Source organism: Rhamphochromis sp. 'chilingali', assembly GCF_963969265.1.
Source record: "Rhamphochromis sp. 'chilingali' genome assembly, chromosome: 9".
In the NCBI taxonomy this organism is placed as follows: domain Eukaryota; kingdom Metazoa; phylum Chordata; class Actinopteri; order Cichliformes; family Cichlidae; genus Rhamphochromis; species Rhamphochromis sp. 'chilingali'.
In genome coordinates, this window is record NC_137936.1 from 6,616,285 (window position 1) to 6,633,548 (window position 17,264).

General features: G+C 39.9%; 1 pseudogene across 1 annotated transcript; it reads left to right on the forward strand.

The window, feature by feature from the left end:
* The first annotated feature begins 5,636 nt into the window (after window positions 1-5,636).
* Window positions 5,637-12,360, forward strand: LOC308402216 (ADP-ribosylation factor-related protein 1-like; annotated as a pseudogene). Its single transcript, XR_013974825.1, has 6 exons — window positions 5,637-5,729; window positions 6,261-6,348; window positions 6,678-6,764; window positions 10,544-10,614; window positions 10,983-11,083; window positions 12,151-12,360. The product of XR_013974825.1 is annotated as an ADP-ribosylation factor-related protein 1-like (transcript).
* Window positions 12,361-17,264: the final 4,904 nt, after the last annotated feature.

The window sequence follows — 17,264 nt, forward strand, 5'->3', positions numbered from 1 at the left end:
TGAATCTGCGTTCGACTACTCCGCCTAGGCTGCACTGTCGAGCGCAGATCCACTGAGCGCTCAACACAGACAGCATCGTCAGAAGGAAAGTTGATAAAATAATTTAAAATTTTATTTTGTATTGTTCGATACATATGGGTACCGAACCGAAAGCACTGTATCGAACGGTTCAATATCGATACGAGTATCGTTGCACCCCTAACATATACATATACATATATATATATATATATATATATATATATATATATATATATATATATATGTATACACTCAACAAAAATATAAACGCAACACCTTTGTTACTGCTCCCATTCCCCATGGGATGGACGTAGAGACCTAAAATTCATTCCAGATACACAATATAACAATCCCTCCCAAACAGTGGTCACAAATCAGTCCAAATGTGTGGTAGTGGGCACATCTGCTATATTGAGATAATCCATCCCACCTCACAGGTGTGCCACATCAGGATGCTGATCTGACATCATGAGTAGTGCACAGGTGTACCTCAGACTGCCCACAACAAAAGGCCACCCTGGAATGTGCAGTTTTGTCTCACAGCAAAATGCCACAGATGCCACAAGCAATGAGGGAGCGTGCAATTGGCATGCTGACAGCAGGAATGTCAACCAGATCTGTCGCCCGTGCATTGAATGTTCATTTCTCAACCATAAGCCGTCTCCACAGGCGTTTCAGAGAATATGGCAGCACATCCAACCGGCCTCACAACCGCAGACCTCGTTTAACCACACCAGCCCAGGACCTCCAAGATCGTCTGAGACCAGCCACCCAGACAGCTGCTGGAACAATTGGTTTGCACAACCAAACAATTTCTGCACAAACTGTCAGAAACCGTGTCAGGGACGCTCAACTGCATGCCCGTCGTCCTCATCGGGGTCTTGACCTGACTCCAGCTCGTCGCCGTAACAGACTTGTGTGGGCAAATGCTCACATTCGATGGCGTCTGGCACGTTGGAGAGGTGTGCGCTTCACGGATGAATCATGGTTCACATTGTTCAGGGCAGATGGCAGCTGAGAATGTCCCAGTTCTTGCATGGCCAGCATACTCACCGGACATGTCACCCATTGAGCATGTTCGGGATGTGCTTGACCGGCGTATACGACAGCATGTACCAGTTCCCACGAATATCCAACAACCTCGCACAGCCATTGAAGTGGAGTGGACCAACATTCCACAGGCCACAATTGACAATCTGATAGACTCCATGCGACAATGTGTTGCACTGCATGAGGCAAATGGTGGTCACACCAGATACTGACCGGTTCTGGGTCCCCAGACCCCCAATAGCGCAAAAAACTGCACATTCCAGGGTGGCCTTTTGTTGTGGGCAGTCTGAGGTACACCTGTGCACTACTCATGATGTCAGATCAGCATCCTGATGTGGCACACCTGTGAGGTGGGATGGATTATCTCAATATAGCAGATGTGCCCACTACCACACATTTGGACTGATTTGTGACCACTGTTTGGGAGGGATGGTTATATTGTGTATCTGGAATGAATTTTAGGTCTCTACGTCCATCCCATGGGGAATGGGAGCAGTAACAAAGGTGTTGCGTTTATATTTTTGTTGAGTGTATATATATATATATATATATATATATATATATATATATATATACACATATATATACATATACGTATATACATATACATATATATACACATATACATATATACATACACACACACACACATATATATACATATATATATATATATATATATATATATATATATATATATATATATATATATATATATATATATATATCGTATTATTTGAATATAAGGTGTCACGCACTGTAAACTTTAAGTTGTAAAATATTTACAATGTATTTTAATAAAGGGAATGTTCAAATCGTCATTCCACTTTCAACTCAGCAGCATCCATAAACAATAGAGGATATAATTATTTTTTCCACTGCTGAATTTTAAGCCTGCTTATTTACAAACCCCCCCAAAAAAAAACAAGTCTCTAATTTTTATGGTAACATGGTCATTTTATTCTTACAGAGAGAGATGGAATATTCCCCACCCTCCGAAAGACAAAAGAAGTCCATGATTTGCATTACATTAAATGAATAAGTATTTAAGCCCTAAGTAAAACATGACTTAGTGCTTGAAGGAATGAAGTCAGGGGTTTAATATAAGTTAATTGACGCTGTAATAGAGAATGTTTCACTGTCTTTGCAGGTTCTCAGTTCTGAATGGCTGAGAGATGAAACGTCATTAAAAAACAAACAGTTGTTGAGACTTTCAGCACTCACTTAATAACGCTCTGGTTCTGAACTTTTTACAACTACTGGAACAAATCAATTCATTCTATATTTGTTGCGTTTTTCTTTAAAATGATGTAACACGCTTTCGAACTTCCTCCTGGGAAACGAAGTTTTATATCTAAAACACCGTCACCTAACGTAATGTGGTAGAATCCATGTGTACTTCATTTCCCATAATTCATACAGTGGCACTTCCTGGATACGTGATACGTAGAAACAGGATTGTGTTTAGACTATCATTGTAGAATAGTGATGGGATTTCCGGCTCTTTTTAGAGATCCGGCTCTTTCGGTTCGGCTCACTAGAAAGAGCCGGCTCTTTCGGCTCCGAACCGGCTCTTCAGGTTGTTTTGTTGCTTTAATTAATTTATTATTAACAATAATATAAAATTATGCACAAAAGGAATTACTAACGTAAAAAAAAGTGGTTTTATTTATATATGTTTATATATAAATATATGCGGTGGCCCCTAGCACTAGGAGTCCCAGGCTTCTACCTTTCTACCTTTAAAACCCACCACCAGCCAAATGGCTGGTAGGCTTTTAGCTAGGCTTTAGCTTCAGCCAAGTGGAAGCTAAATTGGCTAGTCATTCATATGTAAATTAGGTTGTTAGCTGGGAATTCTGGAGGGAGGGGAGTGGGGGTGTGTGGATGAGGGGGTGGGGGAGCTGCTAAAAGCTGTGAACTTCCTTTTGTGTTTCATCTTGATGCATTCTCAATCATCCAGGGAAATAAATCTCCAAAAGTCACCAACTTGGAGTGTTTCAGTTTGCCATCTTAGGGAGAAATCAACACACATGGGTGTAGGTCCTTTGTTGCTGAGATTTATTGATAAAAACAGTACAAAAAACCAACCATTTGTACACATATTTACAAATAATAATAAAAAGTGAGTGAGTACATTTCAACATTTTCAGCAATCACTCACAATCCTGGCACTGCCATGGTATCTGTAGTCTGCATTTACCACATGTGTATCTGTAGCAGTGAACACATCGCACAGTGGCATGATTGTTCTTGCATTTGTGTTTGACCTGACACATGGCTCTTTTTCCAGGACTAGGTGTGGAGGGTTGTGTCCGAAGCAACTGTTCTTTTCTTGCCTTCTTCTCAGCTACATGAGAGTGAGCCAACTCTCTTGCAAGCTCCACCACATTTACATATGAATGACTAGCCAATCCACTAGTGGATTGAGGAATTTCCCTGCGAATCTTGTTGACTGTGCCGAGGATGGTGGTTTTCAGTCTAAGAAGTTTTTGCGCAAGTGAAAGCGATGTGAAAAAATTGTCCGTGGTAACATTTCTGCCCTTGTCTAGGAATGGTTCCGTCAGCCTCATTACTACATTTTCAGAAAGTCTCTCCCCAGTGGGACGATTGGGGTCCTTGCCAAGATATGGGAAGACATTGCAAATGTACTTGGATTTTAGGTCGCAAGCCACCCAAAACTTGATCCCAAACTTGTCAGGTTTACTTGAAATATACTGCAGGAAACAGCACCGAGTCTTTGATGGGAAAAGCTGTTCATCAACGGTGATATGTAGACCAGGGTTGTAGCACGTGATGCAGTTGGTGACCAATGATCCCCACACACTGGAAATTGCAGTGAACTTATCAGTCTTTGCTCGATTTGCTCCATTGTGGCATCAATCAGACCACTGGTATAATGTTGAAATGTACTCACTCACTTTTTATTATTATTTGTAAATATGTGTACAAATGGTTGGTTTTTTGTACTGTTTTTATCAATAAATCTCAGCAACAAAGGACCTACACCCATGTGTGTTGATTTCTCCCTAAGACGGCAAACTGAAACACTCCAAGTTGGTGACTTTTGGAGATTTATTTCCCTGGATGATTGAGAATGCATCAAGATGAAACACAAAAGGAAGTTCATAGTTTTTAGCAGCTCCCCCACCCCCTCATCCACACACCCCCACTCCCCTCCCTCCAGAATTCCCAGCTAACAACCTAATATACATATGAATGACTAGCCAATTTAGCTTCCACTTGGCTGAAGCTAAAGCTTAGCTAAAAGCCATTTGGCTGCTCTCCGGGTTTTAAAGGTAGAAAAAGCCAAATGGCAGTCCGTGGTGATGTAAGTGCAGACAAAACACGTACAAACTCCAAAACACATTTCTAGCATGAACTGAACTTCCAAAGCAGAGCTACTAGATCACTTAAATTACACAATTGAAAGCATGTGTGTATTGTTTGTGTATTTATACACAGGCACTCATATATATTCAAATAATTTAAAAAAAAGTTCATTTACCTGTTATTACCACACACCAAATCCGGTCGTTGGTACTTGCTGGCTTGTGTAGCCACAAGATAACAAAGGCTCAACACTGTGCCCAGCATCCTGGAGCACTTCTGTTGTCTTTTGTACGTGTTTTGAGTTTTTATATGCTTCTGAGTTTTTACGTGCTTCGGAGTTTGTACGTGTTTTGGAGTTTGTACGTGTTTTTACGTGTTTTGGAGTTTGTACATGCTTCAGAGTTCGTACGTGATTTGAAGTTTGTATGTGCTTTGTCTCTAGGGGCCACCGTAAATATACTTTTATTTATTCACTCCACATAAAATGTAATAAATAAATCATATAATACAAAAATCAACTATTCACATTTCAAGTTTTAACTATTTAAATTTTCAGCTTTTTCCTTTTACAAATTTAAAGTGAAAAGAACACAAAACACTGCAAACCACAACACAATTAAATATAAATTATAATATGAAAACAAACAGAAGATGCACATTCTCTGTCATATGGACCTGCATGAATAAACTTTCTGAATCCTTTATCATCTGCAACCGAAAATAGTTGTGGATGATTACTATACCTTTCTTATGTTGTTGTCCCTGCCTCTCTTTCTCTCTCTCTGTCTCTGTTCCTGTGCTACTGAGTGTAACTACCGCCCCTCCCCCCCTCTGCCCAGCGTAAAGCACAAGGCTCGCGTGCAGAGTGAAGCGGAAAAAAAGTGCGAGAGAGAGGCTGAGAAAAAGAAAAAAAAAAAAACCCACGTGACGGCTCACGATAAGGAGCCGGCTCGCGTCGTTCACGTCAAAGAGCCGGCTCTAAGAGCCTTTTCGTTCGCGAACGACCCATCACTATTGTAGAAGTGTGCTTTTAAACGACGGCTTTTCTGACTTGTGTTATGAGTGCATACATGTTATTCTACCCCTATTCGCACACAGGCATGTTTAGTGGGAGTATAATGAAGCCACAGTGGCGCGTGTTGCTTGTTTAGCCTCATAGCTAAGCTAAGCTACCTAGCAAACATTAGGACTAGCGAACACGGACGTGTTTTTGTTTGTTTACTTTTTTAAAGATGTACACTTTATTATCCGGATTATATAAGTACATGTTCCAGAAGGATGAATACTGCGTTTTGATCCTGGGACTGGATAACGCCGGAAAAACGGTATCAAAGTGATGTTGTGTTATATAATTGGTTAACTGGGTTATGCACATAGCATTGAAAGCGGTGTTATGTTCTCTTGTTTACGTTAGCTTTGTGGTCTATCACTCTCTTTGTCTCAAGAAATCGTGAACAGTAAATAGGACAAAACCTAAGTTACAGAACGGATTAACTTACCTGGACGATTCAGCTAAATAAGTGGGTGAAAAAATTAAAGTAAACGACGGATATCAATGTGGCCATTAATGGAGCATAAACAATAAGAAATCACTTATGAATGTGCCACTCTAAAGGGGTTAGACTGCCTGAATGAACTGCATGTCCCACTTGATCCTGTCAAAGACAAGGATACTAGCAAAAGGGAAAAAATCAGGCAGGAGAAAGAGAGAGCGTGATGGTCTGTGGCCACCACCTGCAAATGAGCTGCCTGAAGTTTAGCTAATTTTGTTTTACACATGCACAGATACTTACACAGTGCTCATCACCTGAGTAATTCACCAGTCTAATGGTTACTCTTATTTTCTGTGTCTGTAGACTTTCCTGGAACAGACCAAAACAAAGTTTAGTAAGAATTACAAGGGGATGACTTTATCCAAGATCACCACTACAGTTGGCCTGAACAGTAAGTGAATGTAACAGTGTTAGGCTTGCATCAGCATGACCTCCTTCACAGTATTCTCCTGCCTTGTCAAAGTAGCAGGAATCGCTTGCTTTTTGAGTGTGTAATTACTGCTTAACAACAAAAAATGATTATTAGTTCTTTTTTGATGATTAACTGCAGGAATTAATTGTAATTTCATATTTTAACTGTTATGGTATAGAAAAGGACAAATCAATGCAATTATGTAATCTTTCATGTTCTAATGCTACCTTGTTTCTAGCTCACAGAACGTTCTTGATTTAAACTGCTGATCTATAACATTTTTGGGAATCTCTTGCTTTCCTTTACAGTTGGCACAATTGATGTTGGCAAGGCTCGTCTAATGTTCTGGGATTTGGGAGGTCAGGAGGAGCTGCAGTCTCTGTGGGACAAAGTGAGTTAAAAAAAAAAGAGGAATTTTTCACATCCTCTACACTAACATAGATAGTATTTCTATTTTGAAGATGTAATATTTTACACGTGTTTAGCATACATAGACTGCACCTGGACAGGCCACACAGATACATTTGGCAACACCTTTTACCACCTGCAGAGGGCAGAAGTTTGTGTCAACATTTTCCAAGTTGTTCAAGGGATTTTCAACATAGCCTTTTTACATATGCTAATACTTTCGAAAGCATATTGTTTTTCTGTTTACACACAATAACAGAATAACAGATTTCTTAGAAAAATATTACCAGGTTCAATATTATTAGCACCCTGAAATCTGACTTTTTGATTGAGCCAAAACACAAATCACTAGTGTCCAATGTTGTGTTTTAACTTTGTTATCTTTAAAGCTTGTAAAATCCAGCTAAAACAGAGGGTTATGTTCTAATTTATTCTGAGTATTAAAATATCAGGCAAGGGTTGGAGCTGTCACTTGAGAAAGCATCATGCCAGAAACAAAAGAAATCAGTTTAGACTTGAGAAGAAAGTTTTTGTGCTCACAAAGCAGGAGATGGGTATACACAATGACCATAGCATATCCACATTTCAAGAACTGCAGCCAGAAGTATCACAGAAAAATTCAAAGAGAGCTTAACAGTACAGAACAAGCCTTGCAGAAGTAGGAAGCAAAAGATTTCAAACTCTGGAAAGAAAACTAATGAGAGATGTGCTAAAGACCCTTGAACAACTGTCAAGACACTAAATGACTTAGCAAAGTCACGAATTGCAGTCTCAAATAAGACAATCACTGAGACCCCGCGCAGGAATGGAGTGTGAAGTTGCACACCAAGAAAAAGTCCACTTCTGCAGAAGAGACACCTTGAAGCCAGACAGTATGCTAAGGATAACTTGGAGAAACATTATGCATACTGAAAGTAGGGCTGCCACAAACGATTATTTTGATAGTCGACTAGTCACCGATTATTTTTGCGATTAGTTGACTAATCAGATCATCATCCACTGGACGTAAAACTACAGCTTATTGCACCAGCAGCATCTGCTCTTATATAACTATCATTAGCTTACAGCTTTAAGTGTTTAAGGTGCTAACTAAAAATAAAGACAAGATGATAGTTTATTCAATTTTAATGAAATTTGCAGATTGTTTCGGTGAAGTTTAATAAACTCCTTGCTATCTAAAATATAACAGGACACCGGAGTATATTCTCGAGCATCTCACACTTCTGATAATCAGCTGTCTGCTTGAGGTTTATTCAGCTGTGTAAAAACTATAACTTTAATCTCAGACAAACTGATTTACTCAGGAACAAATAAAATACTAAAAAAAAAGCCAAACAATAACATTTTAAGTTATCTAAGTGACTCATATATACAGTGGGGCAAAAAAGTATTTAGTCAGCCACCGATTGTGCAAGTTCCCCCACTTAAAATGATGACAGAGGTCAGTAATTTGCACCAGAGGTACACTTCAACTGTGAGAGACAGAATGTGAAAAAAAATCCATGAATTCACATGGTAGGATTTGTAAAGAATTTATTCGTAAATCAGGGTGGAAAATAAGTATTTGGTCAATAACAAAAATACAACTCAATACTTTGTAACATAACCTTTGTTGGCAATAACAGAGGTCAAACGTTTACTATAGGTCTTTACCAGGTTTGCACACACAGTAGCTGGTATTTTGGCCCATTCCTCCATGCAGATCTTCTCGAGAGCAGTGATGTTTTGGGGCTGTCGCCGAGCAACACGGACTTTCAACTCCCGCCAAAGATTTTTTATGGGGTTGAGGTCTGGAGACTGGCTAGGCCACTCCAGGACTTTCAAATGCTTCTTACGGAGCCACTCCTTTGTTTCCCGGGCGGTGTGTTTTGGATCATTGTCATGTTGGAAGACCCAGCCTCGTTTCATCTTCAAAGTTCTCACTGATGGAAGGAGGTTTTGGCTCAAAATCTCACGATACATGGCCCCATTCATTCTGTCCTTAACACGGATCAGTCGTCCTGTCCCCTTGGCAGAAAAACAGCCCCATAGCATGATGTTTCCACCCCCATGCTTCACAGTAGGTATGGTGTTCTTGGGATGCAACTCAGTATTCTTCCTCCTCCAAACACGACAAGTTGAGTTTATACCAAAAAGTTCTACTTTGGTTTCATCTGACCACATGACATTCTCCCAATCCTCTGCTGTATCATCCATGTGCTCTCTGGCAAACTTCAGACGGGCCTGGACATGCACTGGCTTCAGCAGCGGAACACGTCTGGCACTGCGGGATTTGATTCCCTGCCGTTGTAGTGTGTTACTGATGGTGACCTTTGTTACTTTGGTCCCAGCTCTCTGCAGGTCATTCACCAGGTCCCCCCGTGTGGTTCTGGGATCTTTGCTCACCGTTCTCATGATCATTTTGACCCCACGGGATGAGATCTTGCGTGGAGCCCCAGATCGTGGGAGATTATCAGTGGTCTTGTATGTCTTCCATTTTCTGATGATTGCTCCCACAGTTGATTTTTTCACACCAAGCTGCTTGCCTATTGTAGATTCACTCTTCCCAGTCTGGTGCAGGTCTACAATACTTTTCCTGGTGTCCTTCGAAAGCTCTTTGGTCTTGGCCATGGCGGAGTTTGGAGTCTGACTGTTTGAGGCTGTGGACAGGTGTCTTTTATACAGATGATGAGTTCAAACAGGTGCCATTCATACAGGTAACGAGTGGGGGACAGAAAAGCTTCTTACAGGAGACGTTACAGGTCTGTGAGAGCCAGAGATTTTCCTTGTTTGAGGTGACCAAATACTTATTTTCCACCCTAATTTACGAATAAATTCTTTACAAATCCTACCATGTGAATTCATGGATTTTTTTTTCACATTCTGTCTCTCACAGTTGAAGTGTACCTCTGGTGCAAATTACTGACCTCTGTCATCATTTTAAGTGGGGGAACTTGCACAATCGGTGGCTCACTAAATACTTTTTTGCCCCACTGTACTTCTTCTTCTTCGGGGTTTAACGGCAGCTGGCATCCTTGTACATGCAGTGCTGCCATCTTCTGTTTCAGTCTGTTATTACACTCTTAAATCCTGCTACTTATTCCTGCTTCTTTTGTGATCTTACAAAGCTTCAAACGACGCGTCGACTATTAAATTAGTTGTCCACGATTTTAATAGTTGATGTAATCGTGACTATTACACACACACACACTCAGGTTTTCTTTGTTAGGCCTTAATTGTACTTTGCAGGGGCGTAAACAACAAAGCAGAGTGCAACAGCAGTCTGCATGTCTTTTGGCAAAGAAGAATAACAAGCATAAAATCATTTTAGGTTATTTCCCCACCATTGTCACAAAATACCATCAGAGCATTCTGTGCAAAGGATAAACTGTTTGGATTATTTGGAGACAAAACATGTTACGGAGCCTTCACTTCGTCCAGACCAGCTTGGCACAGAGAAGGGCCGTCTGAACTTCAAGCCTGTCCAAGCTACTATAGGGCGAAACACTATGGACAGAGTGCCAGCAGCAGAGACAAACAACCGTTCACACTCATATTTACACCTATGGACAATTTAGACTCACCAGTTAACCTAACTCCACTAAGGTAATGTCTCTGGATTGTGGGAGGAAGCCACACAGACGCAGGGACAATCTGTCTGATATTACGATCAGTTTGAAGATCTGAAATGTGTGACGAATATGAGAAATTAAGGAATCAGAAAAGGTGCAGGTACTTTCTCAGAGTGCTATTATTGAATCAGTGATTGATCTCTCTTCTCTTCCAGAGAAAATGATCAGCAGTGAGGCACTGGAAGGCGTTCCGCTCCTCGTGCTGGCTAATAAGCAAGATGTACCGGTACCTGGACTTTTCATTCACACCAAGCATTCATTCATTACACGTGCACTGGTATTCAATACCTACTGCACAATCCACTTCGTATTGTCTCTGTCCTATCTTTGTGTATTGGAAATAGATATAGTTAGTAATAGAACCTTCTTATCTCTTAATTTTACCCAAATTTAGCGAGTTATTATTTATTTGTAATTTCTAGTTTTATATCTCTTGGAGATGTATTTTTTATATTCTCATAAATATACCATTAAGGTGTTTGGGGTGAAACAGCATTTTGGGACGCTGTACACTGTGTGTGTGTGTTGACAATAAAGACCTAAAATCTTGAACTTGGTCACTGCCTTCAGTCTTGTGTATGTTCTTTTTCTCAGAACTGTTTGTCGGTGCCCGACATTAAAACAACCTTCAGTGACTGTGCTCCAAAGATTGGCAAGAGAGACTGTTTAGTCCAGCCTTGCACTGCTCTCACAGGGTAAGGCTACAACAGTTTTAAATGATGCCTTTGTTTGCAACAGCTTGCTCTCACACATGATGCAATGTAGCATGTGTTCAACAGAAGCTACGCTATGAAAGTAATTGTTGTGTTTTTATTTGATTCAATTACAGTGAATGCAAATTTGCATCAATTTAAGTTTATGACCACATCTGTTAATAGACAAGGACTGCCTTCAACAATTCAAATAATAACATTGCATCAAACGTTTTCTCACATTTAATTACAGTCCCTTCACTTAAAATGCAAAAACAACCACAATGTGGTGATTTCCAAATATTAAAATCCTAAATTTAATTGGAAATAGTCAAAAGACCTTTTTGTAATGTTTTCATTTCATTTTCAAAGTGTGCCAGAGGTTTTTAATGGTTGACAGGTTTGCACTTCCAGTAGCATTAATGGGGTCAAAGTTCCTCGTGCCACGATCAATAGCAGAAAACTGCACCATCACAGATTCTTCTGAACTGTACGATGGATGGTCATCCTTTTTTAACAAGGGTGGATGTTTCAGAATGTGATTGCACAGCCCTCCTTTTCCTCAACCCAACTTAAATGAGCTTGAGCCTCAGAGAAGACATTAGCATTTGTTTTTGTTTGTCCAAAGTCACATTAGTGGATGCAGTGGATTTCACAAGTAATTCTCAGCAGATGCAGTGATTTCCACTCTGTCTGTTTTTAAAGTAACATCCCAGCTGTTTAGCTTTCAGCCTTGTCCTTTCTGTGAAGAAATATTTTGCACCGTTTTGAATTCAATCCTCGTTGTTTACTGTTGTCTGCTTGCAGACTGGTGAACTGGCCCATCTTCATTTTTCAAAGACTCACCGTTTTCTAGCCAGTCATGTTATTAGATCATTGCTTAGTAGCTGCTGTTGGTCCGGGCAGCAGCTACAGCAGCATTAAATTCAAACTGAGCATATATTAGGAAATGCCTTAGTTTTAACGTTTCATGTGTTTTTGTATTGCTTTCAATGAAATGTTAGTCTTAAATAATTTCACACTCAGTAGATGTTAAAAGAAATATGAAACAATCTGCTTGTTCCATACAGGGACGGTGTGAATGAAGGCATTGAGTGGATGGTGAAGTGTGTGTGGTCAGAAACATTCACCGGCCACCGAGACAGAAGGACATCACATAAGATGTTTGCCATCTCTCCACTGAGATTTTGGACGAGTTTCTCCTTGAGGACATTCCATATGTTAAGCCCTGGAGCTGATAACTCTCACCTTGTGTTTCCTGTGACTCTTTGGATTTCTGCCTTTTGGACTTCATCATAATATTTTCATCAACAAACATAGATTCAGATGTACTGTGAGCAGACGTCTGCCTGTTTGTGCCTACACTTTTTGAAGGTGTGTCGTTTACTTTTGCTGGGATCAGTGCTGCAGCATCTATATGGAGCACTTTGAGGGCACAGAAACACTGACACATTAAATATACAAGCACTGATGGGCGCTATTTTTTCACACTATCAGATTCAATAAACAGTGATCCGTGTTTTTTTTGATGAACTTAACGATACTGCAGTATTCCATCATTAGAACCTTTTAACATATAAACAGTTTACATTTAACTAGGTTGGTCTCTCTTTTTTGTCATTAGGCATAAGACAGGAATTATTAGTTATTGATCCGTGCTGTCCTTACACAATTTTCAGCATTTGGAAAAGTTAAACTTAAGTAAAGTTAGTTAGCATCCACTTCTGACATTAGGAATTTAGGAATCGGCTTTTTATGAACAATTCCTAATCCTCCGCTGGTGATGTGCCTGTATCACAGTTAAAAACAGAGCTGTACTATACTAGTATTGCCCAGTCGGTTCCTACAGGTAAACTTTGAAATATCATTAGCTGTAACCTTAGTCTCTCATCCTGTGGTTCAATTCCAGCTTTCAATTTCAGAGTTATTTGTTGCAACTAACTTGACCAATAGAGATAATAATAATAATAATGAGTCAAATAGCAAACACTATTGCTCTTCCAGTACAAATGTGTATCAGTGTAGTTAGTTTGATAAAGAGAATTACATGAATGATAAACTCTTCACAGTTACCACATCACGGCCCAGTTGTCAAATGACAGAAGAGTTTGGACAGACATTTCTTTGGGAATAATGTTGTTCCTGCTGAAAGACTTTCAAAGACTTCGAGAAGCTGACCACGCACTTCTTTGTGCTGTTTGTTCTTCTGGTCCCTGCTTTATGTGTTGATTTCATACCATAACTATCACTTATTTAAGTTAGACAAACATGTTTAAATTGTTCAGGGGCCACTTTAACTGTGATCATGGGATTTTTAAATCTTTGCATGCATTATTTTTTTTATCACTATGCATTTAGATTCCCATGACTATAAAAAGAAGAATTCTTGATGAATAAATGGGGACAAAGAACTTTTAAATTTACAGACTGGAAAAATCAAAATCCCAGTAATGTGAGTGATTGGTTTGTAGCTTGAACCTATTCGCTGGAACGTTGAAGACAATATAATTACACAGCAAGCAAGACACGAAGTAGGCAAAGTTCTTCATGTTTCTCGTGCACGGGAGAGAACCGGAAAAACGCCGTTCCTTCGCTTGACCCCAGCTGCTCTCCTCCGCTCCCCCGTAACACTGCTCTTTTATTGAGGTCACATGAATATGCATAGGTTCATTAACATATGACGTCTACATACAAACAAAGAGTACCTTGCCTGTGTGTGTGTGTGTGTGTGTGTGTGGGGTCAGAGTCTGACCCCATAAATAACTTCCCTAAACCTGCTGGTCTGGAAGTCCAGCAGTTCATCTAAACAAAAGGCACTTAGCCTAAAACAAATACAGCCACGTTAATCCTACCATAAAACAATAAAACAAGGTACGACCTCTTCCCATGCTCCCAGGATGTAGGCCAAGCCTTTGTAGCCTGCTAAAAATCACACATCCTATCACTACACAATTGATTATACACCTCTAAGGATATATGGTTAAATATTTCTAAGCATAAATGACAATCAACAATACAAAACCTAACATTCCCCCCTTTTGACCTTTATGCTAGAAAAGTTCCCAGTTATGATCACCTCATGTCTGACAGTTTCAATGCAAACATTTTTATACTCAGCATATGTCAAATCACCCTAAATTACTGTAAAAGTACACAGTTTGACAAATGTATTAGCAGTTATCCCATTCTTCATTGATCTCATCCAATGGCAAACTGCATCCTACGAGCAAACAAATGAATTGTTAATTTAATAGTTAAAATAAAAAAGTAACATTTTCAAAAACATCTCAGCTTGGTGGTGCTTCCTCCGGGTGTGCAAATCACATGTCTCTCTGCAGAGTGGTTTAAGTTCTGCAGGGCGTCATAAATGTCTCTTCCAGTTGTTTCCATCATTGTCCATAGGACCAGAGTCCAAATGTATGTAGAATAAACATTCAAACATACCAGTTGGTTTTGTTGTTTGTCAACATGGGTCTCAGCTATCATGAAAGCTGCAGACCTCTTCAGCACTCTAGTTTTATGGCCTCTACCAACCCCCATCACCTCACTTCAGGCCTTCGTCCTGCGAGGGGGATACTTATGACTCCTCCATTGTCCACGCTCTGCAGAAAAAGTTTGCTTAACACCTGGCTCTGCCAGGAGCCTGCATACACACCATCATGGCCTGGAAAGCAAGATCTGGAAGTGAAATCAAACTTCACACTTGTAAACAATTGTATCATAAGAGTAATAAAGCATTCAACATCAGCAAGACAAGTATCATGTGCAGGTTTTCTCAAATCAGTAAACTACAACTATTACCATAATTTGCCTCAGACATGTATCATCCCATGTGCTCAGTCAATATTAATGTAATCGGTGACTTCTCCTAAGCAAAGTCACTCAACTCATCAATGACTATGAGCTCAAAAGTGGCCAGCTAATGAGCACCATATTAAACTATTCCAGAAACACTGCATCTCTTATTTGTTTTTCTCATGTCACTTGTCCGCTTCTGCTGAATCCTCTACATGCACTCTCAGAAAAACAAACATTAGCCACACACATTGACTGTGGTCAGACGGTGGTCAGACGCAGGTCGACAGGTTCCGGAGGTGCCATAAAAACACCATAACGTGAACCATCCATAGCTGTGGAAAGAAATGACACTAGTTTTCAACACAGGAAATTTCTCACATGTTATTCACATTGTCAAAGTAACCTCCACATTTTCCTAACAACACAGTGCAACAGCATCACCAACTCATAACCTGTAAACACAGTTTCTTCACACACAAACATTAACTAGTTGTCCTGGTATAAATCGCATCATCAAGTCACATGAAGAAGTGTAATGCTGTAGAAAAGAAAATGCAAATGTTAGCGCTGCGCAGATGTATACACACTTTCTCAGTTTCCTCTGTAAGCAACACAGGATAGTGAATAACACCCCTGGTAGATGCACAGACACAGAAAGTGGCATTTAAAAGGTTAAACCATCACGCAACCTCGAATCTTGCTGTCATCTTTCTGCTCCTGTAAAAGGAAACACATAAATTCATCCACCCTTTTGCCCTGTCCAGGTGGAGGTTAACCTTGAGTCGTGGTCAAGTCTTGTCAGCTTTTACCAATCAGTTTTTTTTTTATTTCCATTCATTCATTCATTCATTCATTCATTCATTCATTCATTCATCCATTCTTTCTTTCTTTGCTGATAGTGGAAACCATCGTCTTATTTAGTTTCCACTTTCAGCAAAATGACGTCATTTCAAAAAGAAAAAGAAGAACTTTAGTTCGGATTACATCGCTGAATCCTTTTTGGGCAGGGACTCTTATTTTCTAATTGTCCCAAATAAGTGGCTTTCTCCTGAGCCCATTTTAATGCGGAGAAACTCACTTGTAACAATTTCCTCGACGACGTGTCATACAGCGCTTTCTGTTCTAATCGTGCAGATCTGCTCAAACAGAGATTATCGAACAAAACTTTCAGTGCACTGTGAAAGTATCAAAATAAAAAGGCCTCGTTAAGTCATGACACAAGCTCCTCATCTCAGGAGGGTAAATCATACCATTAGCATGGTTTATCATACCATCATACTAATCCTTGAAAGAGTAGTTGTCAAACAGCTAACAGATCATCTGCAGAGGAATGGTTTATTTGAAGAGTTTCAGTCAGGTTTCAGAGCTCATCACAGCACAGAAACAGCTTTAGTGAAGGTTACAAATGATCTTCTTATGGCCTCTGACAGTGGACTCATCTCTGTGCTTGTCCTGCTAGACCTTAGCGCAGTATTTGATACTGTTGACTATAATATCCTATTAGAGCGATTAGAACATGCTGTAGGTATTACAGGTACTGCACTGCAGTGGTTTGTATCATATCTATCTAATAGACTCCAATTTGTGCATGTAAATGGAGAGTCTTCTTCACACACTGAGGTTAATTATGGAGTTCCACAGGGTTCAGTGCTAGGACCAATTCTGTTTACATTATACATGCTTCCCTTAGGCAGTATCATTAGAAGACATAGCATACATTTTCACTGCTATGCAGATGACACCCAGCTCTATCTGTCCATGAAGCCAGATAACACACACCAATTAGTTAAACTGCAGGAATGTCTTAAAGACATAAAGACCTGGATGGCCGCTAACTTTCTGCTTCTTAATTCAGATCAAACTGAGGTTATTGTACTCGGCCCTGAAAATCTTAGAAATATGGTATCTAACCAGATTCTTACTCTGGATGGCATTACCTTGGCCTCCAGTAACGCTGTGAGGAACCTTGGAGTCATTTTTGACCAGGACATGTCCTTCAACGCACATATTAAACAAATATGTAGGACTGCTTTCTTCCATTTGCGCAACATCTCTAAAATGAGAAATATCCTGTCTCAGAGTGACGCTGAAAAACTAGTTCATGCATTTATTACTTCCAGGCTGGACTACTGTAATTCATTATTATCAGGATGTCCAAAAAACTCACTGAAAAGCCTTCAGTTAATCCAAAATGCTGCAGCAAGAGTCCTGACAGGGACTAGAAAGAGAGAGCATATTTCTTCTGTTTTGGCTTCCCTTCATTGGCTTCCTGTTAAGTCCAGAATTGAATTCAAAATCCTGCTCCTCACATACAAGGGCTTAAATAATCAGGCCCCATCTTATCTTAATGACCTTGTAGTACCATATCACCCTATTAGAGCGCTTC